General features: G+C 46.1%; 1 protein-coding gene across 3 annotated transcripts in view; it reads left to right on the top strand.

The window, feature by feature from the left end:
• ATP10A (ATPase phospholipid transporting 10A (putative)) overlaps positions 1 to 24,617 on the top strand; it is a 179,254-nt gene that overhangs the window by 2,574 nt on the left and 152,063 nt on the right. The window lies entirely within an intron of this gene.

The following is a 24,617-nucleotide window of genomic DNA, read 5'->3' as shown; positions in this document are numbered from 1 at the left end:
TGCATACCCATCTTGGAGCTGTGTCTAGTAGTGGAGTCCACCTCAAGACCGCACCCCTCAGGAAGGCAGATGGTCTTGGCCTCCATCCAGAGCTCAGCCCATCTTTCCCTCCTGTTGTCTTTGCTTGAGTCTCGGTGTAGGGGCTGATATGGGCCTCTGAGGTGAAGGACATTAGCCTTGTTCAGCCACCATCACATGTGAGCGGACTCCAGGAAGCCCCTTGTACTCTCAGTGGGCCATGGTTATTCCTGCCTCTTAGGATAGTTTAGACGAAGACCATGAATGCCTTTGAGTATCTCTGACCCTCCCAGCAGCACTGATTGTGCCTTATACTTATTTTACAAATGAATAAACAGAAGTTCAGAGAGGTTAAGTAGCTTGCCCAAATCCACACAGCTGCTATGTAGTAGTATTAGAATTTGACCCAGGTCTTCCCGACTTTACAGCTTTTACAATATTCTGGTGCTTGTGCTTCTTAAATTTATATAAGAATCAGCCTGAGGAACTTATTAAAAATAACAATTTAACAACTTGAATTTAAGAATAAACAATTTAACAATTCTCAGGCTCCAGTCCCCAACACATCTGACAGGCTCATCTGGGATTGGGCCCAGGAATCTGTGTATTTAATTAGCACAGAGGTGATGCTTATATCATGACCCACTTTTGAGTAATGCTGCCTGCTTCCCATCAAGGGGTACCCGTTGTCCAGTCAGCAAGCATGACATTGATAGAAAGGGCTGTGGGGTTTCCTGGCTCCTGTTCCCCAGGCTCCTGAAGCCAAGAAGGGAGGGGGCACCCTTACGCAGATGTCCTCAGGGTCCCCCGTTCCAGCACTCCAGTCTGTTCTGCTCACCATGACCCCAATGGGGCTCCAGGTTTTAGTCTTTACACGTGTATCACTTCTTGTTATTACTCAGCTGGTAGCTCCTGTAGCCTCCTTTTTAGGAATACTTAGGCCTCAAGAAACAGTTTATTTTCAGCTGACAAAGTACTTTCGACCCATGAAGTCAATTAACCCTTAAAACAACCATCACCCCCAACATGCCCATGAGAAAACTCAGAGTGGAACCCCAAAGCAATCTCTGGACTCCATGGCCTTGGAATGCTTCATGGGATTCTGAAACCTTCATCTTCCTCGTGGACCCACCCATCCGCATTCTCTTCCCCTTCTGCCCTGACCTGACCTGGGTTCTCAAAAGCTGGGTACAGTCCTCGGGGGCAAGGCCTTGGGGATAATGGTGCTTTCAGGAGGAGTTCCCCAGAACCTCTCAGTTCCCAAGTCAAATTCCTTGAATGCTTTCCTGGGGAGAGAATTGGCCTTCTTCCTGGGGAGGCTCCGTGGGTGTGAGATGGTGGCAGCTGTGTGTGGAGAGGAGGCCTGTCTGGAGGAGAGCCATCCCTTTTCAGAAGCCAGGTCAAACTTCTCTGGGCCCAGAAAGTCTGGGATGGGTGTTTTCCGGCCTAGGCTTTGAGTCCTGTGGATGTCTGAGCCCTCCCTGTCCTCCGATTGCATTCCACGCTGCATGTGGCTGCCTTGCTGCTGTTGCCCATCGGCTCAAACCAACACCCTGAGCTCTTCCTCACTGAGCCAGACCCAGGCCAGGCTCTGGAGAAGGGAGAGTCTGGGTTTCACCTGGAGCTTACCGTGGGGACCGATTGCACCATGGGGCATGTCCGTGGGGGTCCTGGGTGGGGCTGCTAGCCCAGAGAGGCAGCTCAGGAGACTCCCTGCAGAGCGCACGAGTCTGAGGACCAGGGAGCGTGGCGCACGTGACAGAGTCAGGGCCCCCTGAGACTGCAACCAGGTCTTAACCTGTGCACAGGGACGTGTATGGCCTTGAAGTCAGGATCTCAGAGAGCTGGCACTGAGGCTGGCCAGAGAAGCCTGGGAAATGACATTTTATGTCAGGCCAGAGTTCGTTCAAGGCCTTTGGTGACTACAGAGGCAGTGGCCCCACAGTGGTGCACAGTCAGGGTCTGTCCTGTGTTGTGTCACTGCTCTGGTGGCTGTGAAATGGGGCTTCAGTCAAGTGCATGTAAATGCAGAGTGAGAGCAGACTTTAGTTGTGGAAGCCTGACCTGTTGACAGTGTCTCTGGAGGGTTGCTTCTCTGTGTTCTGACTGGAGCGTGCAGTGCATCAATGATTTGTACCGTTATTTATGTGGTGTGTCCCCATAACGGAGTCCTTGGGTCCCCTCTCTGTGAGAATCCCCCATCAGGCTTGCTGGAAGTGCAGGTTCCCAGGTTCTCCTCCCCCCACCCCTGGGCTGCTGAGCCTCTGGAGGTGGGAGAGCTGGTGTCCACATCACGGCTTGGTTTGCACGAACAAACCTGAGTGGAGGTCCTATTTCCACGGCCTGAGCCCACGGTATCACCTCCTGGATTTCAGGCTGTGTTTAGGAAAACCCTCCTGAGCCAGCAGGATAAGAGCGCAGTGGGTGATCCTGGGGGTTCAGATCCTGCCTGTGGCCCCCACCCTGGGGGAAAGTCAGTCTGAGCATCACTCGGCTGTGGGCTAGTGCGATGGGGGAGGCATGGAAGCCCTTTCTGGTCACGTAGACCTCCCTGGTGTTGGTGACAGTTGGCTGGAGAAACCACCTCCTTCTGGGCACAGGTGGAAAGAAAGGGGATGACTGGGTTCTGTCCCCCTTCCCTCCCAATGTGACCTCAGGTTTCTGTTGCTGGGGGGCTTGGAGTTCACTTTAGCTGGCAGGCATCCACCTCCAGTACCAAGCGAGCATCCAGCTGGGACAGGGCAGGCGCCACCAGGGGCTGGGATGAAGGGGGCAGCGAATGACCACAGGTCCCAAGGCAGGTGGGACTGACAGAGGAGAGGGGACAGGAGTGCAGAGCCAGCCCAGAGAGTGGCGGTTCTGGTGGTGGGAAAGCAGAGCATGGTTATCAGAGGAGGAGCTGGGGGGAAATTTAAGTAGAAACATTCCTGGAAGGGGATTTGCCCAAGAGAGGTGAAGGGCGGAAGCAGGGGTCCAAGCACTCATCCACCTCTTCAACCACAGGGCGGGGGTGTAACACGTTAAAACCAGAAACCTCGCCCTTGCTGCCAGAAATGGAATGAGCCTCAGAGTGGCACAGCTTGAGGTGGGGGTCCTGCCTGGCCGAGACTCTGCACAAGCCCCCCTGCCTCACCTGCACTCCATTTCCTAACTAGTCAAGTGGGGTACTGGCCCCAGGTCCACGTGCCCCTTCTGGCCCTGATCCTGTGGCCCTGGGAGAGTTTGGCACCCTTGTGCTATGGGCTCCCCACCCTCTGCCCAAACCCTTCCTGGGTTCTTGTGTAATGTTTTTTCCCTTTTGCTTCCATACGCTTTGAGATAACTCAAACACAGGCACCTTTCAGTGTCTGTCTCTAGGATGATGGAAACAGCAGCGTTTCTGCATGAATTAACCCAAGATGACTTTTCCCTGAATCTTTTGGGCTTTGGGGGCTCTGTTCTTGGACTTGAGTATGGCATCTTGGTGTCTTTCCACCATCTTGTGGGAAAACAGGTAGTCAGGGCGTACTCTAATCCTTATCTTGGAATTACTCTGATATTTGTCTCTTCCCTTTCCTTTGATTCTCGCTTTGTTTCCCCAGCTCATCAGGGTTATCTGTCCAATTTGCTTACCCTGGGCTTCATGATTTGTTTTTTCAGAAGAGCCTGAAATGGGACCTGACAAAGTTCTCCTTTTGTTTCTGTCCATTTATCTTGTCTTGGTCCTCCTTTCCTCCCTTTCCTGGAGAGCCCAGTCTCTTCCTCACCAGCAGCAGAAACATTTTGCCCCTGGGAAGCACAGCATCTTTGTCTTATTTGGAGTAAAAGATTTGAAGAAGCAGAGGTACCAGCGCAAGACTCAGGGGACAGGGACATATCAGGACAATGCAAGTCCTCTTTAAGCAGGGACATCCCTCTGGTGTGCTAGGTTGGGGGATACTTGAGGAATAATATTTGGACATTGCCATTCACATGGTTTTTTGAAATAATTTTTCTTTTGATACCTTTCATGAGTCATAAATAGGGTCCAGTTATAGAAAAAGAACCTATCTTTCCCTAAAAACTTGGTTGCCCTCAGGAGTTAGTCTTGTTCATGGGAAGGTTCTTTTTATACTTGTTAATATGAGCCAAGTGTCTTAGTGCACAGTTCCATCTTAACATCCTGATGGTCCTATTTTCACATCCCCATTTCACAGATGAGGAAACTGAGCTTCAGGGCTTGATAGCTGCCTTAGGGGTTCCCTATTAGGAGATGACAGTGCCATGGCTTGAGCCCAGAGTCATCCTGCTCCGACTCCATGTTTGTAGTTTTCTTGTACTTGTCGTCTCCACCTCCTAGAGCAGTATGCTTCATTTAAAAAAACCCCAAAAGACAAAACCTTCAATATTTTATTTATCTCAGAGTATTTTCTAATTTCCCTGGTGATTTCTTCTTTGACCCATTTTATTTAGGAATGTTTTAATTTCCATATATTGCTGACTTCCCCAAATTTCATTGTTATTGATTTCCAGTTGCATTCTGTTTACACAGATAAAGAGCAGTGCACAGATAGGGAACCTCTGTGTCTCCATCACCTAGTTTAACAGTTAGCACCTCATGGCAACATTGTTTATCCATATTGCCCTCACTCCCTCACCCCCTTTTATTTTGAAGCACATCCCAGACATCAGGACATTTCTTCTGTAATGTTTCAGCATTTATCTTTAGAAAATCAACAACTATTTAAAAACCTAAACTACAATACCATTATTATAAAGAATTAATATTAATTCCTAATATTATTAAATACCCAATCAATGTTCAAATTTCCACTTGTCTCATAAATGCCATATTTTTTTTTCAATTTGTGTGTTTGAATCAGATCCAGATAAGGTGGCCTCATTGCAATTGGCTGATCTGTCTTTTAGGGCTCCTTTACTCTTTTGATTTCTTCCTTTAAAATTCCCTTTCTCCCTCTCTCTCTCTCTCTTTTTACCCCTTGCAATTTGTTTTATTTATTTTTCCCCTTGCAAAATATATTTGAAGAAACTGAGTTATTTGTCCTGGAGGGTTTCGCATAGCTTGAATATTGCTGATTCCTTTCCTGTGGATCATGTAACATATTTCTTTCTACTGTAATTCCTGTGAAGTGGTAGGTGAGTCTCAATGCTTTATCAGAGTTTCATCAGGTTCAGGTTTGATTTTTTTTTTTTTTTTGGTCAAAACCACAAGCGTAGGTGGTGCACTTCCATCAGGAGGAACATAAAGTTCCTTGGTCCATCTTTTTGTGATGTTAGCAGCCATGATGATCATTGCCTACATCCATTTATTTGCTAGTGGTTGTGAAATGATGGTGGTCTAATTCTTTCATTTATTATTGGGAATACTTTCATAAAAAAATTCTTCCCCTCATCTACTGCCTGGTTTCCCAGTGGTACAACTCATATAGGAAAGAGAGAGAAATGCTTGATTTGGATCACTAGCATCTTCCAATTGGAACTAATTGGTTTTCTAAAATGTTTAAACTTTTTATTTTGAAATAATTTTAGACTTTATAGAAAAGTTGCAAAAATAGTATACCCCTAACCAACCTTCCTCTAATTTTAACATTTTACTTAGCTGTACTCCAGTTGTCAAAACTAAGAAATTAACATTAGCACAAACCTATTAAATTAAACTACATTTTTATTCAGATTGAAATGGTTTTTCCATTAATGCAGTAACAAGTATTGGTCAGTCCTTCGGGTACTGATCCTGTATCCTGCCCCCTTGCTAACTCATTTATTAGACCTAATACTTGTTTTGTGGATTCCTTAGGATTTTCTATATATGATCATGTCTTGCTCCTGATCTAAGGGTGAAAACATTCAGTCTTTCACCATTAAGTGTGATGCTAGCTGTGGCTTTCTTATGGATGCCATTATCAGAGAAAGTTCCTTTCTATTCTTTGTTGACTTTGTTGAGGTTTTTTTTCTTTTAATTTTATTTTTTAAAATCCAGAAAGAGTGTTGGATTTTGTTAAATGCTTTTTCTTCATCTATTGACACGATCATGTGGCTTTTGTCCTTTATTAAATTAATATAATGTGTTACATTGATTTTTCTTTTTTTTTAAAAAATTTATTTATTTATTTATATATATTTTTTATTTTTGGCTGTGTTGGGTCTTCGTTGCTGCATGCGGGCTTTCTCTAGTTGTGGTGAGCAGGGCTACTCTTCATGGCGGTGCATGGGCTTCTCATTGCAGTGGCTTCTCTTGTTGCGGAGCACGGGCTCTAGGTGCGTGGGCTTCAGTAGTTGCAGCGTGTGGGCTCAGTAGTTGTGGCTCGCAGGCTCCAGAGCACAGGCTCAGTAGTTGTGGCACACAGGCTTAGTTGCTCCGTGGCATGTGGGATCTTCCTGGACCAGGGCTCGAACCCGTGTCCCCTGCATTGGCAGGCGGATTCTTAACCACTGCACCACCAGGGAAGCCCCTCTCATAGTGGTTTTGATTTGCGTTTCCCTGATGGTTAGTGATGTTGAGCACCTTTTTGTGTACCTGTTGGCTATTTGTATATCTTCTTTGGGAAAATGTCTGTTCAGGTTTTTTGTCCATTTTAGTTGATTAGTGGCCTTATTATTTTTGACACAATTCTTTGAAAGCTTTCAGTGGCCTGAGAAGCCCAATATGTCTGTTCTGTTCTGCCATGCTGTGGTCTGGCTGGACCTTCATCTGATGGTCATTCATTATGGTGATCAGCTACTCTGCAGGTTTCATCTTTTCTGGAAGGAGTCAGGTGTCTCATCTGTGGGGGCAGTACTGCCTCTAGGTGTGTTTGCAAATATTCAGTTATCACAGTGACTGCCAGCCTTTCTAGGACTTGGTGCACCTGGACCAGGGTGCTGAATGGTATGTGATGCTCTTGCCTAGTTCTGGATAGTGCCACCCCATAAAGAACGCCCCTGTCCCCAAGACCAGTCAAGCCCTCATTGAAAAGCACTTTTGGAAGACATTTTAAAGACAAAGCTTATCCACGTTTCTGGATTCCTTGACTTGGGAAGATTGAGAGAGGGCTGTGTGTCTGCTAGGGTTCTGCCCTTTACAGTGGGGTGGTCCAGCTTCTTGTTGAATTCCCTTAACAAGGGAGCCCATTGTACTTATTTGTACAAGACTTACCTTGCTATATATAATGCACTGAAAGAATTCACAGGAAAAATGGAGAAGCTATTTTGATCTTTGCTTTTTTAGAATACACTTAGCTTGGCTTTCTATGTTTACTTGTTTTGCATTTTCCCAGAGTACAGTTTGTATACATTGCCCCCAACATACAAGTTGAAGTAGATATACTTTTAGCTAAAACAAAGACCTTTGTCATTAGCCTGTGTAGTTTTACCCTGGGTAAATGGACTGCTTTTGAAAGCATTTTGAAATATTGAAAGTAGCTTGCGGACTCCCGTTGCTAATCTCATGGACCCCTGATAATCTCGGGATGCTCCTGGTGGCTCAAGTATCTTCTTAGAAATGCACTTCACTGGAGAAGCACTACAGGGACATGGTGACATTAAGGCATTATTTGTTTAGATTAATAATTAGAAAGCAGTGTGGTGAGTTTTATAAATCCATTGGATGTGGTAAAATCCTTTTTTTTCTTTGGTTTTAAAAATATCAATGAGTTAAATTCATTGACCTATTTGCAACAACAACCTACAGTAGGTCCTTGGTTTTCAAAAGGAGAACAAGTCTTGAGCAGCCAGGGTGGCTTCCTCCAGGAGTGACCTGCGTGCAGGGCTCCTCAGAAGAGGACTTCATGGCCCTTCTGAGATTCCAGAGCTTAGAAGAGTAGGAACGTCCCGTCAGCTCAGGATCTGCCTTAATTTTTCTTCTTCTTTTCTTTTTTTTAATATTTATTTACTTATTTTGGCTGCAATGGAGCTTAGTTGCAGCATGCGGACTCCTTAGTTGCAGCATGTGAACTCTTAGTTGCTGCATGCATGTGAGATCCAGTTCCCCTGACCAGGGATCGAACCCAGGACCCCTGCATTGGGAGCTCAGAGTCTTACCCACTGGACCACCAGGGAAGTCCCGTCAGTGCTTTTCTGATGGAAATTTCTGCTCCTAAAGGACTCTAGTATCTGAGGGGTTAATGGAATGGGAGGAAGCCCAAGCTGTCACCAGGCGCTTTTCACTGCTCTTCTGTCCCGCCCTGTGTTTCTGTGTGCTTCCATGACAGCTAAAGAAAACCAAGTTCAGGAGAGTTCAGTTTTGGTTCCAAGTTCTCTCCTTTGTCAGATGTGACCTTGGGGCTCTTGGCGGCATCTGCCCCATGGGTCAGCTGCAGATGGGGACGCGGGCGTGGCGCATGCAGGTGGATCCCACCTGAGCCGCCCTGGCTTCGTGTCCTGCCAGCCTCCTTCGGGTGGTGCCCAGATGCAGGGTCTTCTCCGGACGGTGAGTGGGCGGAGGAGGGTGCCCCGGGATTACTCAGGGTGCGGCCACCTCCCAGTCTAGTGCTGTTCTCTCCAGCGCCCGGGCGGACACACAGATGGGACCTCTCCCCTTGCCCTTGGCCAAGTTGGAAATCATTTTCATTTCAGTTACAAAATCCATCCACTTTCTCTATCCCGGTCATCTTCAGGACCAGTGGCTCAGGAAATCTGTTGACTCAGAAAGCTCAGAGCGATCTGAGGCAAAAAGACACGGCAGGAAGAGAGTGGGTTGTTGGGAGGGAGGCAGCGTTCCTCTTGGGATGCTCTCAGCTTTTGTCTCTGAACAAACAAGCCATCTTTAAACGTGTGCAAGCGATTTGTTCCCTCTTCATTTAACAGCCTCAGGATACACACAGCATGTATTTATTTTATAAAAGAGTACTTGTGCTAAACGGCACGATAGTTTAGTAGATGTGTCTTGTTTCTCATGACTAATTGGTAGCAGCCTAGGCCCTAGCATTCCATATTGCAGTTATCATCCTCATTCTTTTACTTTCTTTCTTTATTTTGCCGTGACAGACTTTAGTCAAATCAGATGTGTGCAACTGTTCCTGGTATACTGAGACTGGCATTGTAACGTTTTCCACTTACAGTGGTTTTTTGTTTTTTTGTTTTTGGAAAGAAAAATCATTGCTTTTAAGCGGGGTGGAAAGTTTGATTCATTACATTGAGGTCTGGTTGCTGTGTTGCCTCTTTAACAGGCTTGACGCTAGGCCAGGGCGCCAGGCCCGGGACTCCTTCACATCAGCTGAGCATCAGGGTGGGGCTGAGTCCCGGGGCTGTGGCTGCCCCATGGCAGGGGCGTCTTCCTGGTTCTGTGGGTACTCCCCACTGATCGCTGTAACCGCCCTGCTTCTGGCCTTACTTTCTTTTCACCCTGTTTTCTGTCTCATTGATCTTCTGTGACTTAATGGGAATTCCTTCACAGTGCTGCAAGGCTGGAGGAGGGGTGGGCTGCTGCAGGGACCGCCATGTCTGTTACTCTTGGCTCTGATCCCAATCACTGCATACAGTGACATCTTAAGTCAGTCCCTGCTTCTTCAGGCCCTTGTTTTTTAATTGTCTGTGTTCAGAGGCTTTTTTTTTTTTTAGTTAATTAATTAATTAATTAATTTATTTATGGCTGTGTTGGGTCTTCGTTTCTGTGCGAGGGCTTTCTCTAGTTGCGGTAAGCGGGGGCCACTCTTCATCGCGGTGCGCGGGCCTCTCACTATCGCGGCCTCTCTTGTTGTGGAGCACAGGCTCCAGACACGCAGGCTCAGTAACTGTGGCTCACGGGCCTAGTTACTCCACGGCATGTGGGATCTTCCCAGACCAGGGCTCGAACCCATGTCCCCTGCATTGGCAGGCAGATTCTCAACCACTGCGCCACCGGGAAGCCCTCTGTTCAGAGGCTTTGACATCTGGCCTTTGCCACCTGTGGGTGGATGGCTCCTCCCAGGACCAGCCAATTCCTAGAGAGAGCAAAGGACTGGCCAGTGAGTGTGTCTTTCATATGCAAACCAACCAATCCAGAGCCCACACCCTACACACCCTTTTATCAGGCTGTCACACTCAGGGCCCCCAAACCCTCAGGGCCAGGTAGCAGACAGCTGAGGACAGCCCCTATGTCCCAGAGCCTACTGATACTATTCCTGAGCCTGGTTACCCTGCCTCACCCTGTCCTTCCCACGGAAACCACAGTGAAGTCTCTTGCCCACGTTTTCCCCCCACTCCTCTGCCTCCTGACTGCCGTGGTGCTTCCCCCGTGGCCTCTCCTCCTGGGAACTGAGAAACAAACTATCTTTTCACTGGCAGTGTCTCCTGATCTGTTGGCTTCCCCACACCTGAGTAACAGTAACCCTACATTAAGATGTGTCTCCACACAGCTACTACCCCAGGCCCTCTTCAGCTTTCTTGTGTGTCTGACTTCACCTCCTAACTTAGCTACTCCTGCTTCGTCTGCACCTCTCCTGTGGTCTCCCCTCCTCATTGCCACCAGAGCTGTCTTTTTCGGTTTATAAATGTTACATCTTTTTCTTTGACTCTTGGAACCTCTTGATTAATCCCGATGTCATCTGCACCCTGCATGCTGAGCTGCAGCCCTGGACCTCTGTGCACAAGGTCCCGGGCCACCTACTCTCCGCTGTGCTGCACACACCTGTAGCCCCTCTGCCCCAGCACCCTCTCCCCATCCCCAGCCCTTTTCTCCAAGGCCTATTAACCGCTCCCTCCTGCTGCCATTCATACCTGGAGCAGGAGTCCCTCCTCTGTATCCTGGGTGTTTGTGCCCTTCCTCTGCTCCATATGCTCTGTCCTGTCCTGCTCTCTGGGACCAGCCAGTCCTCACTGCCCCTGCTGTGATGCTGTGACAGGGCCTCAGCATCTTTGATCTAATGAGTGAACTAATCCTTGTGATACCTGAGTCGTGACACAATGAATGCCTGTTGGTAGAATAACAGCCCCCCAGAGATGCCCACATCCTAATCCCCAGAATCTGTGACTGTTAGGCTACATGGTACAGGGGAATTAAGGTTGGTTACAGATGTAATTAAGGTTGCTAATCAGCTGACCTTGAGATGGGGAGATTATTTTGGATTATTCTGGTGAGCCCTTAGTCTCATCACCAGTCTTTAAAGGTAGAGGAAGAGAGGGCAGGGAGATGCAACGTTTGAAGGACTCAACTGACTGTTGTTGGCTGTGAAGATGGAGGGAAGGTTCCCAACCTGCGGAGTGTGGGTGGCCTCTGGGAGCTGGAAAAGTCAAAGAAACCCTGTCTCCTACACCCTCCAGAAGGAGCACAGCCCTGCCGAGACTTCGGTTTTGTCCCCACGAGACCCATATCAGACTCCTGACCTCTAGAACTGTATGATAACACTTTTGTGTTGTTTCAGGCCACTGAGTTGTGGTGATTTGTTACAGCAGCCACAGGAAATGAACACATCCCTGTTGATGGGAGAATCTGACAAACAAATACCAAGTTCTTGAACCATAGCCTTTTGTGTGTTCCTATCAATTTATCTAGTTTCAGTTGAAAACATCTGTAGCTGTTTGAAATCAGCTGATGATACCTGAGAATTCCACGTTTGCTGAGTGGGGCATGAGGACATGGTAGAGTGGGAAAGAGGTGTTTACTTGTTTTTTCAGTTGAAATATTTAGTGATAAGACATCATACATGTCTCTAGCACTGTATACTCTTCAGAGTTTTTATGAATTTGTGTGGGAAGTTCACAGCCAGCCCTGGAGGTGCTGATAAATTCTTCATTGACCCTCTCAGGAAATGGTGGCCCAGAGAGGGAGGTCTCGGCTCAGAGGGGGTGCACCTGGGGGGTGGGACAGATGGCTCTGGGCTCTGGGATCCCAGGTGATGCTACCCAGGGCCACCAGCCACATGCTGGCCGTGTGCTACCCTACGTGAGTATCCAGGGCCATTTTCATCTTGTGTGTGGGTGCGGATAAGGCTCCAGCTGTTTAATTATTTCAGGCTTTTGAGAAAGTGTCTGAAACCAGATAGTTATCCTTACACATGCCAGGGCCCAGAATTTACCAAGGGTTAATGACCAAGAGCATGTATGCTTTTTAGAAAAGTTTAAATGTTGTAATGGACGTTCTTTTCAGTGTAGCTGGTTCATTTGAGCAGTAATCTCCAAACTTTTTTGATCTCACACCCTTCTAAGTCACAAGCACTTGTGTGTGTGCGCTCAAGATGGACTTATTTATGTATAAATCATAGACATGTAATGCAATGCATGAATATATAAGTGAATTTAAAAGTAAGGTAAATAGCAATTACAAATAAAAGTGGTGATGTTTTTCTGCACCCCAGTGATGGTGTGTTTTTGTGTATGAGCATGCCCTGGAGCATCCTCAGGTGGCCTTCTGTTTATCTTAGTTCACTGGAGAGCGTTGCGTGTGTTCAGATGCACAGTCCAGTTCATTCTCGGGATTTCTTTTATTTATCCAGGGCCACTTAGGAACCTTTAAAGAACCTCAGGCACTGCTAATGCCCACTGTTCACAGAGGGACGGTCCTTCCCTGTGTGCCATGAGGTCCGTCTGGTGGTCGTGGCCTGTGAGATGCTGGGTGTCTGGCTGTGTCCACTTTCTGGGCACAGATGGCTTGTCAGTTCACACTGGGCAGCCTGAGCCACGCCGCATGGGCACACTGGCCACCTACCCTCCAGTGTGCTCTTTCCTGTGCTTTACTTTTAAAACCTTTTTATTGTGGTAAAATACACATAACATTTACCAATTTAACCATTTGTAAGTGTACAGTTCAGTGGCATTAATTACATTCACATTGTTGTGCAACCATCAGCATTACCTGCAGAATTTTTTCATCTTCCCAAACTGAAATTATCCACATTAAACAACAACTCATTCCTGCCTCCTCCAGTCCTGGGCACCCACCAGTCTACTCTCTGTCTCTTTGACCTCACATGAGTGAAATCATACAAATTTGTCCTTTTGTGTCTGACTTATTTCACTTAGCATAATGTTCTCAAAGTTCATCCGTATTGTAGCATGTGTCAGAACTTCCTTCCTTTTTGAGGCTGAATGATATTCAGGGAGTATGTGTAGACCCCATTGTGTTCATTCATTCAGCTGGTGATGGACATTTTTGGGTTGCTTCCACCTTTTGGCTGTTGTGAGTAATGCTGCTATGAACATGGGTATACAAGTATTTGCTTGAGTATCTTGTGCTTGACCTTTATGGGGATGTTTTGCATGGATTTCATTTGGATGCCCTGGTTTCCAGGGGCTGTATCTATGTATTCAGGATGGCACAGTCAGGGTGCATCTAGGCAGCATGCACTATGGGGTCTTTCCCCACCGTTAGCTTTTGTGTGGCTCCCATGAACTAAGGAGGTTGCTTCAGCCCTTTACCTTCAGGTGGTGCTGCCAACAGACAGGTCTCCAGGAGCTCAGCTGATGTATCCGTAACCACACCTGTCTCCCCCAACTACACACCTGCAGACTTGGGGGCACTGCTGTCAACTTAGCCTGGGTCAGGTGCTCCCTCATGGTCCTGTTGCCTGGATATCATCCCGCCCTTTATCTTTGAGCTTGAGATTCCTTTGGGTCCAGAGGCAGCTCTGTTTACTGGCCGCCCAGGCACAGCTGTCGGCTCACTGCAGTGCACGCAGGTGGAGGCACCAGGTGTCACTTTTGCCGCATCACTGGGATGTCCTGATGCCCACACGTGCAGGAGAAAGGGCCTGCTGACTTTGCGGTTCTGCAGGTGTGACTTGGTCTTTGCCGCCTGTGGCACCTTTCTCGCCTCTGTCATCCTTACTGGTGTTCAGAGTCTCCATCCTTGTTCATGCTTTGATTCCCCACGGTCAGAGCCCAGGGTGTCTTACAGCTCCTGAGAATCTCCGGCCAAGGTCTTGCTTGGTGAGTTCCACCTCGTCAGATGGAGGTGCCACCATCTCCCTGCATTTGGGGCTTTCTCCTGGGTCACTTCCACCCTTTTGATGGGGCCCTTGTTCTGGGCTGTGTCCCTTTTGGTCAAATCAGAGGCATGTGGTGACTGGTGATTGGAGGAAGACAGGGAGGGCCCAGTGGACCTAAAATCTGTCACTGAAGACAGGGAGGAGTTGAGATCATTCCATGTCCCTGAGGCTGTCACACCATCCCTGCCCGCATGGCCCCACCCCTGTTCCACGTCTCATTTTACAGTTGGGGCTAGGCCTGTCCCCAGAGGGTGAGTCTGCAGGTCTACCGTGCTGGTGGCTTTGCTGCAGGAGCAGGGCCAATGTGCCCGCCCCATCGCTTGCCTGCAGCCCTGCGGGATGGGCAAGGTGTGGACAGGGAGGGACCCCTGTCCCCCCCCCCCGCCAATCAGAGTGCGTGGAGTGGCGGGGGGCCGTGGTGAGGGGACAGGTGGGGCTGTGCCCATCACTCTCACTGCATGATCATGAAGCCCTTTCTGAAAGAGGCTGGTTTTCAACCTTCTTTTACTAATAAGTGAGTTCTTACTCTATCTACATTTTGAAAGCTTTCAGGAACACAGAAATTGTTTTTAAAGGAAAACAACTTTACTTATTTCCCTTTTGATTACCTGAGAAATTAATATATCCCTTTAAAAATAGGACATCATAAAAACGAATATATTAGGAAAATGGATGTGTAGAAAAATATTTCTTAAGCTTCATTACCCTTGTTCAGGCCCATAAAAGTTCCTTTGATTTGCGTCATAATTTAACTTGAGGTTGGAGTTTATTAATCCTCCTGTTTGTAGAGGGTCCAGCTGGCCAGAGGTGGGATGTACAGAGAAACTCCAGGATTTGTTATCTCAAGGTCATTTCCACTGAATGGCAAATTCTCTCCCTTTTTGAAAGCATTCAAATTGTAATGTTATGACATACAACCAATGAGAAATAATAAACATGCTATCAAAGTGTATGACAAAGGCATTTTTTAATCCCTGTGTGCTTTGTGGCCTTGTGTCATTTGTTTCTCACATTTTGGCTCCTTCATATTATTTGGAGTGATAGTAAAGTAAGTGTCATCTCCACTTGATTTATCTTGAGCAAAAGTTCCTAGTGTGGTGGGCTTTGTCATGGTTTTGGCAGAGGGGGACATTGTTGTTTTAGACAAATACTTCAAAACTATGCTTTAAGGCCATGGGAAGGTGGAGAAAAGTGAAAAGGAGACTCCAGCCCTTTCTGACAGTGTCTGTTGAGTGTTTGTGAATTTAGAGTTTCTGGTATCAACCAGAAACAGCATCCAGAAATTGCTTCTGGAATTAGTGGGGTCTGTGGCAGGAGCTGTGGGCTTGGCATGATTGACTGTGAGAGTTCAAACACTGGGAGTGTCATGTGGGTGGCCCAGCATCTGTCTTTATTTGGGGGATGAGTTCTTCTTGAACATCCTCAAAGGGCTGGGGTGATATCTGAGTAGATGGAAATCTGCGGGGTCAGGGCTTAGGGAAAGATGTTGAAAGAAGCTGTCTTCATTCATATGTGCCTAAAAGAGCTGATGGTGCACACACGTGTGTGTCTGTGTGCATGTGCACATTTGCTGTCATAAGGGATGCAAGTGTCAACCTGCCACGCCCACCCCCACCCCCCAAGAAAGGAGCATGTCTTTTCTGTACCAAATCTAGGCAATGAGTTGGGAACATCAGCTATTCGGTCTATGCAGAGGCAAAGTTCAGTCAGTTTCTTAGAGAAGGTATTCTACTCCCTGCCGTTTAATCGCATCTCTGTCTGCTCACGTGGAAGAGTTGCCTTCTGTCTCCAGCTTTCTGTTTTGAAGTTTGACATCCCCAGAGGTGTGGCCCCCTGGAACCCTCTGTGCACACTGATGTGGGTTTGAGTGGTGAGGAACGACTTGAGATGCCCCAGCCACACCTCGGGCCGATGAGGGGTGGAGGACGAGCCTTTGCTCCTTGGGTTCGCACCTGCTGTCTGGCACCGGGGGTGGGGGAGTGGGGAGGTGTGTGGAGTGACTCGGGTAGACAGGAGTTTGCACAGTTTTATTTTGTACCTCCGTTCCAACTTTAAATTGTTGGCATCTCCTGTAGCTGTTTAGAACACTAGGTTTTGAAATTCTGGATGGTGGAGGAAGGCAATTTTAATAGTTAAATAAAACTACTTGATAATAGAGTCAGAGTTCTAGCTGTAAAAGACACCTTATAAAATCGGAGATGACATTTGTGTCTGAGACCTTAAAGACTGCTGACATTAATCATATATATAGATTATGTAAATTCTATTTATCACAATATGAAAATGATGCATTTCTTATAGAAATATCTCAAAAATACAAGTAAACTGATGGTTTAGTTTCTCGCAGTTCATTGAAACATGGTAGAAAAATTGAAAAACAGAGACTTCCTGGTTCCAGAACAAGATGGTGTAGATTCACTTTTCCTAACTCCTCCCCTACAACCAAATCCTGGAAATAATTCAACAGACAACAGTCAAAGAACAGTGGAAGCTGAGAGAAGAAGGCAGACTGGCTGGGGACCTGAGAACTTGAAGTATGATAGCACGGTGAATTCTCTGGGTCTCCTTTCTACCTCCCATGTACATCCAGCCTGGGCATGGAGAGTCCTGTAACCAGAACTGCCAGCAAGTATAGACAAAAACAAAAAAGGCTCTGTGGCCAAAGGGGAAGCCCAACAGTGACCTAGGAGAGCCCCATCCCACGCAGGGCACCAGCAGGCACTGATGCTCCTGTAGGAGCAGTGTTGGCACAGCTCTGGGTGCCCTACTCTCCACCCAGTAGCATAAGGAGACCCAGGCCCAGGGGTGTCTGCCCACCCACCCACACCACAGTGGAAGGCAACCTGGGGAGGTGCCTTCCTATTGCATGTACAAAAATCCCAGAGTTAACATCATACTACTGGTGAAAGACTGATGCCTCCCCTCCTAAGAATGAGAACAGACAAGAATGTTAGCTTCATCACTCTTACTTGATACAGTACTAAAAGTTTTTGCCACTGCAATAAGATACGAAAAAGAAACAAAATGCATACAGGTTGGAAAGAAAAAATAAAACTTAATTTGCAGCAAACATGATTACCTATGAAGAAAATACTAAGGAATCTACCACCAAAACCAAGCCAAACCAAACAAAAACAAAAAAACTAGTAATCCTAGAGCTAATAAATGAGCTCATTAAGATTACAGCATACAAGATCAACATATACAAATCAATTGCATTTCTATACACTGACCATGGACAAGTGGAAACTGAAATCATAAACACATTACCATTTATAATTGCTCCAAAGAAAATAAAATACTTAGATATAAATTTAATAAAGCTCATACAAGATCTGCATGAGGAAAATTACAAAGTGCTGATGAAAGAAATGAAAAGAGATCAGGGTAAATGTGGAGACATACCATGTTTATGGATTGGAGGAAGCATTGTAATGGAGATGTCAATTATCCCTAAAATTATCTTTAGGTTTAACACAATTCCTATCAAAATCTCAGCAAACTTTTTGTAGACATAGGCAGGCTTATTCTGATATTTATGTGGAAAAGCGCAGGTCATAGAATAGCTAAGACAGTTACGAAAAGGAATAAAATGGGAAGAATCACTCTTCCCAATATTAATGCTTGCTGTAGAGCTACAGAATTCAAGATAGTGTGGTATTGGCAAAAGGATAGTCACATATATCAAAGGAACAGAATAGAGAACTCAGAAATAAACCCACACAAATATGTCCAATTAATTTTTGGCAACGAACCAAAAACAATTCAATGCAGGAATGTATAGCCTTTCAAGAAATTGTGTAGGAGCAATTGAATATCTAGAGGCCCAAAAAGAAAAAAAAAGAAAGAAAGAAAGGAAAAAATCCTAAACCTTACACCTCATACAGAAATTTACTCCAGAAAAATCATAGATTTAAATGTAAAACTACAAAACTTCTAGAAGAAAACATTTTGAAAAATTTTTTTCAGGACCTAGGACTAGGCACAAAGTTCTTAGACTTGATACCAAAAGAATCATCCATAAAAGGAGAAGTTGATAAATTGGACCTCATCAAAATTAAGAACATTTGCTGTGGGAAAGACCCTGTTAATCTTCTCTGTATCGTTCCAATTTTAGTATATGTGCTGCCGAAGCGAGCACAAAGACCCTGTTAAGAAAAAGAGAAGACAGATTACAGACTGGGAGAGAATATTTGCAAATCACATACTCAACAAAGTGCTTGTATTCAGAATATATAAAGAACTCTAAAAATTGAACATTAAAAAAACCTAATTTGAAAATGAGCAAGAAATGAGGAGACATTTCACTGTAGAAGATATGCAGGTGGCAGTAAGCACATGGAAAACGTTAAGCATCCTTAGATAATAGAGAAATGCAAATTCAAACCACCAGGAGATATCACTGTACATCTACTAGAATGGCAAGAACAAAAATGGCGATAACACCAAATGTTGCCACGATGCAGAGAAACTGGATGTCTCAAGTATTGCTTGTGGGATTGTAAAATACACCCACTTTGGGAAATAATCCTTTTAAAACCATAAATAGAATTTCTCTATGAACCCAACTGTACTCTTGGGCTTTTACCCCAGAGAAATGAGGATTTATTTTCACACAGAAATCTGTACACGAGTGTACACAGCAGCTTTATTCATAATAGCCCGAAGCTGGAAACAACCCAGGTGTTCAACGGGTGAATGGTTAAACAAACTGTGGTCCATCCACACCTTGAAATGCTACTCAGCAATAAAATGGAATGAACTGTTGTTACATAACCACTTGGATGGGCCTCAAGGACATTTTACTGAGTGCAAAAAGCTGATTCCAGAATGAAACATGCTGCATGATCCCATTTACGTAGCATTTGTGAAATAACGTAATTATGGAACAGATTAGTGGTTGTCAGGGGTTAGGGATGGGGAGGATGGGTGTGGCTACAAAGAGGTAGCATTGAGGGGGTACTGTATCTTGATGTGGTGTTTATAAGAGGTTACACATGGAAAATCACATAGAAGTACACATATACATACACAAGTGCGCTTAAAGCTGGTGAAATCTGCATAAGCTCTGTAGGTTATACCCTTGTCAGTTTCCTTGTTTCAATATTGTACTCTGGTTATGCAGAAATGCAGGATGTTAACATGGGGGAGGCTGGCTGAAGGGTGCATGGGCCCTCCCTCTACATTTCTTTGCAACTTCCTGTGACTCTATTATTATTTTAAAACAAAAAGTTTAAAAATGATCATTTTGTTATTAAGTACTATAATTATTAAATATGAAAAGGAGACACAGAAATTCAATATTCCTAGGACCCAGACAGTGGGACTGTGAGGCTGCCAGGACCATGGTCTCTGAAGGGGTGCCTGTTCCCTCATGTTGCTCTGCCATTGCAGCAAGATGGGGAGAGATGTGCTGCCACTCTTCCCAGGGAGTGGTAGTGTCAGACATTACACGTCCCAGCAGAGATGAAGCGCTTGGGTAACAACATCTCTTATGGGTGTGGGTATAAGCATATATACCTTGTGAATAACTGTAATTAAGGGCAAATAGAAGAATCTTGCTGTTATTCCATACCTGACTTTGAGGTGACTTGGTTCTCTGGTTATAAGGAAACTATAAAACACTTGGGAATATTAGCTTAAATTAATGCCTGGAAATATCCCATAGAATTTTATCTTAATAATGTCCTTTCTTAAAAAAATAAATTTATTTATTTTTGGCTGCGTTGGGTGTTTGCTGCTGCACACAGGCTTTCTCTAGTTGTGGCAAGCAGGGGCTACTTGTCTTTGCAGCGCATGGGCTTCTCATTGCGGTGGCTTCTCTTGTTGCAGAGCACAGGCTCTATGCGCGCGGGCTTCAGTAGTTGTGGCACATGGGCTCAGTAGTTGTGGCACACAGGCTTAGTTGCTCCATGGCATGTGGGATCTTCCCGGACCAGGGATCGAACCTGTGTCCCTGGCATTGGCAGGCGGATTCTTAACCACTGCGCTACCAGGGAAGCCCCCTTAATGTCCTTTTATCTTATTGTTATGAGTAATTCAGATAATGATGTTGGAAGGGATGCACTAATGCACACACCCTGGAGTTTCTTATTAACCCGGGCTCAGTCCTGGGAATATCCCAGCCCTTTGCCTTTGAGATCAGGATTGTAACTGGATGCTGAGGGATAGCCAGTGTCTTCTAGAAAGAATTGGTCTTGGATAAAAGCATATTGCTATGTCACAGTTGACACCTATGTAAATACACATTTTTAACATATTTACAAGAGATGGATACTGCGCAGAAACACTACACTGCATGGGATGTTCCTAAAATAAACAATCTTTCATCCAGAGACATTCACTCCCAGGAAATAAGAACAGGGGCAGGTGTCTCGCAGTCCTGTGGAAAGGTGAGGAAGTTCTCAATAGGAAATGCCTCTGTAAGGACCTTGATTTCTAACTATAGAGAAAGGCTACTTCTAGAACAACATCTTGGAGACATGCCCGCCCTTTCCCAATTTGCTCAGGGGAAATAGGTTAAAGGAAGTACCACACGCAATATCATTAATCAAGAGCCTTAACTCTCAGCGGGACACTTCCCTGAAGAGGCTACAAGGGACTCCATTGCAGAGGCGTTTAAAGCTGCAGAAAATCAAAACTTGATCTGCATTTGAGTAACAATCCCTGTTGTTGGATTAATAAAATTATTTGGGGGGGAGGGATGGATTAGCAGTTTGGGATTAGCAGGTGCAAACTATTATATATAGAATGGATAAACAACAAGGTCCTATTGTATAGCACAGGGAACTATATTCAATATCCTGTGATAAACCATAATGGAAAAGAATATGAAAAATAATGTATTTATACATATAACTGAGTCACTTTGCTGTACAGCAGAAATTAACACAACATTGTTAACCAATCATACTTCAATAAAATAAAAATATTGTTTGTGCTAGAATGGAGATTGAAGGGTGGCCTTGAGCACAGAGCCGAGCCCTGAGGCTGTCATTGGGATGCTCTAAAATCTGGTTCAAGCCAGGGCCACCTTGGGCTTTCACACTGAGGCTTGGGAAGTTGTCACCCAACCCAGGTGTGGCTCTGCTGGGGATGTGAATTTGTCACAGGCCGTTTGGAACCTCCAGGTCCAGGACCTTCGCTCTGGCTCCTGAAGAAGCTGAGGCTTGTGCAGGAGCTGAGCTTACTTGGGACTGTGTTTCGTGCCTGCCTTTTGCAGGCACGTGACCTGATGTGAGATGAAGAGTACATTCCGAAGTGTTCGTTAGGCCTCTGAGATTCTTACTGCTGAGTAATAAGCAATTTGAGTATGTTGGTTTCACATTGAAAAATCAGAGTATCCGAGTTTCTGTTTTGTCTGAATCAGGCCAAATGAGAACCTGCCAAACCTCAAGAAAACTGGACCCAGATGGAGTACACACTTCCCGAAAGGGCCTTCCCATGGGACCAGCTACATGCGACCCGGATGTAGAGCAAAGATGACCTATATGCTTCTCTGACATGTGCCCACCAGAGTTAAATGCCTGGGCCATTTGGCCTTAGCTATCCACAGCTTTCTTCTTCTTATTTTAATTCGTTATCCGCCCCCCAACCCCCACCCAGTAGCATCTTAGTACTTTTACATATTTTCTTACTCTCAATAAATTTTTGCTTAAGGGCAACCATGTGACAAAATAATTCCTATCTAAACCACCATTTCTCTGAAAGTTCAAGGCCATTTCATATCTAATGAGATTTACTAAAGTTAAAAATCTCAGTATGGGACTTCCCTGGCGGCGCAGTGGATAAGAATCTGCCTGCCAGTGCAGGGGATACGGGTTCAAGCCCTGGTCCGGGAAGATCCCACATGACGCACAGCAACTAAGCCCGTGCGCCACAACTACTGAGCCTGTGCTCTAGAGCCCGCGAGCCACAGCTACTGAGCCCACGTGCCACAGCTACTGAAGCTTGCGTGCCTAGAGCCCGTGCTCTGCAACGAAGAGTAGCCCCCGCTTGCTGCAACTAGCGAAAGCCCGCGTGCAGCAACGAAGACCCAATGCAGCCAAAAATCAATAAATCTATAAATAAATTTATTAAAAAAAAAACTCAGTATGTCTGAGTTTTTAATAAAACAATGAGTCTTACTGCCATATACATTAATCCATTCAAACTAGCTTTCTTAGTTGTGTAGGCGGGGGGTGGGGTGGGGGGTAGCCCTCCTGGGGAGACCATATCAGAATCAGCTGGAGAGGTGCTTTTTCCAAGTGTATTTGCTTCCCTAGGTGAATATTTCCTCTTCTCCACTTCCCCTTTACTGCTTTGGTTTGCAGCCATCGCAGGAAAACAAACTTGCTTCCCGCTGGTTTATTCTTTTGCAGACAGAGTAGAATGAGGTCTATTAGGGAAGGCTAGCGGCAACTGGAAGGTACCTCTTTTCTGGAAAGCAGCTGGACCTATACTGTTTGAAATCAGAGACCAAAGCAGACCCAGTTTTAACTTGACTAAATGTGGGGTATAATGACAGACATCAGGGTGGTATGTCACAGAAACACTGGAACAACTTCTGCTAAAGTTATGGCTAGAACTCCCTAGCGCAGTGGTTTTCAAAGTGTGGTCCCTGGACCAGCATCATCAGCATCACCTTGGAACTTGTTAGAGGTTCACATTCTAATGCCCTGTCCCCCACCAACTGAATCAGACTCTGGGATGGGTGCTGTCCTCTGTGTTTGGTACTGCCGCTTGCTGAAGTTGGAGCCCAGGCCTGAGAACACTGGTGCCATCAGCTTTCTCCCTCCTGTTGACCTCCACACTGCCCAAGGGCAGTGCCCCCAGCCAGGTTCTTTCTTCCGAGAGCATCATCACCTAGTTTAGCCCTCCCCTGCCCATCTTCCCTCCTGCCAGCTCCCCTTTCAACCAGGTCTGCTGTGTGTTCCCCCTTCAGTTTGCCCAAAGCCTGCCCCCTATCCTCAGCTGTTTCCTAGGACCCCCCCCCTGCTGAATGGGAGCAGACAGGTGATTTCCACCCAAGTGACTGTGAGTGTGCACAGTTTCTGGTCCTGTACCCATTCGTGCCCATCTGGTTTAGATAATAAGATCTTAGAGCTTAAAGAGCATTGCAGTTTATACCTTTCCTTTTTGTTCCTCAAGTCAGCAGCATCATCTACACATATGAAGCCCAGTTGCAGATGTTCTGTGGACACAAAGGTGAAACATTGGCCTTTGTCTTTAAGGGGCTTACAGCTGAGCCAGAGGGACAGGTGCTCACAGAGATGGCCTTGCTAGAAGTGTGGTTCTTTGCAAGTGACTTCTGCCCTCACTCTCCTCCTCTGTGAATCAAGGGTGATGATGGTACCCATTTCCTAGGGTTGCTATGGAGACCAGCTCACGTGAGCCAATACCTAGAATATATGTAGGACAGTTCCTGGCACATAGTTGGCACTAATTAATTACATAGCTGTCTGAGAGGATAGCGGGGATGGTCAGCCCTGGTTGCACTGCCCAAGAAGACTTCCTGGAGGAAGTGGGGTTTGCGAGGGCCTTGAGGATGTCTTAGTGTTTGACTAGGTAGGTACGAGTTTAATAAAATGTGTCTGCACTTGGTTGCCTTGTGTTAGTGATGTCTACAGCAGTTCAGCCCACACCATGAGCCTTAAACGCTTCTTTCTTTGATGTTGGCACTGCCACCTCTGTGGTCAGGGCGTGTTTCTTTTGCCACCACATTTATGGGGTAGTTGGTTCAGACAGCCCTCTGGAAGGAAGTTAGAAAGGGAATAGAAATAGCGAAGAGAAAAGGGTGCAGAAAGAGAGGAAGAAATGAAGGGATCCACTGGGAAAGGTGGAGCAGGAATAACATAAGGAGCTGCTGCGGGGGAAGAAAAAGTGGGAAGGGATTGGGAGGGAGGGAGGGCGGGATGCCCAAGACTCCGGGATTGTGTTCCTGCCTTAAAGGCTGCACTGACTCCCGCAGCCCCGAAAGCAGCTGGTGATGTTGGTGACTGAGTACCCGTGTCCCTGCCCTGACACAGAGGGGAGCCACTTCTGGGGGTGTTGCCCCTGTGGGGGTTAGGGGGGCCACAGAGCAGGGATTCCTTTTATATTTTTTCTTTTTAAATTTTGACTCCAAAGTGAACAGAAATGTTTGGCAGCAGTACTCTACTGGCAAGTGACTCTTCAGAAAATAAAACTGAGGATCCTATAGGAAAGTCAGCCTGAACTGGCCTCTAACCAGTCCGCCTTGGCTGCTGTGGAACCGGGTTTCCATTCTCTAGAGACAGGGGTATTCCATTCCGTGAGGTCTTTGCGGAGCATGGCCAACATGCACGTGTACATTGTGCTCTTTTAATTTCTTCTCTAGGCAGAAGGCTGGTGGTTGCCCGTTTTTGTTTTACTTTTTTGCTTTACATGTAGTACATGAAAGGAGAGTGATTCGGATGTAAAGGATATGCGCTTGGAAAAAACCTAGAACCCATCTGAAATAGTTCCCATGATCGTAAAACAAAAAATGGAATCTGCCCATCAGCAACCTGGGATGTAAAGATGCCAGTGTGGAATCCCTGTGATGGACCCAGAGTGTCTCCTGTCTTTGTGACGTCTGTGCCCTGCTGAAACAGGGTCTCTGTCAGCATAGGAAGTGGAGCTCAACTCTCCACTGTGGCTGTGGTAGTTTGGACACAAACCGGGTGGCTTAAAACAATGGAAATTTATTCTCTCACAGTTCTGGGGGCCAGAAGCGTGAAATGGAGCTGTTGGCAGGGCCGT

Source organism: Balaenoptera borealis (genome assembly GCF_965194805.1).
Source record: "Balaenoptera borealis genome assembly, chromosome: 3".
NCBI lineage: Eukaryota > Metazoa > Chordata > Mammalia > Artiodactyla > Balaenopteridae > Balaenoptera > Balaenoptera borealis.
This window is presented reverse-complemented; position numbering and strand designations above follow the sequence as displayed.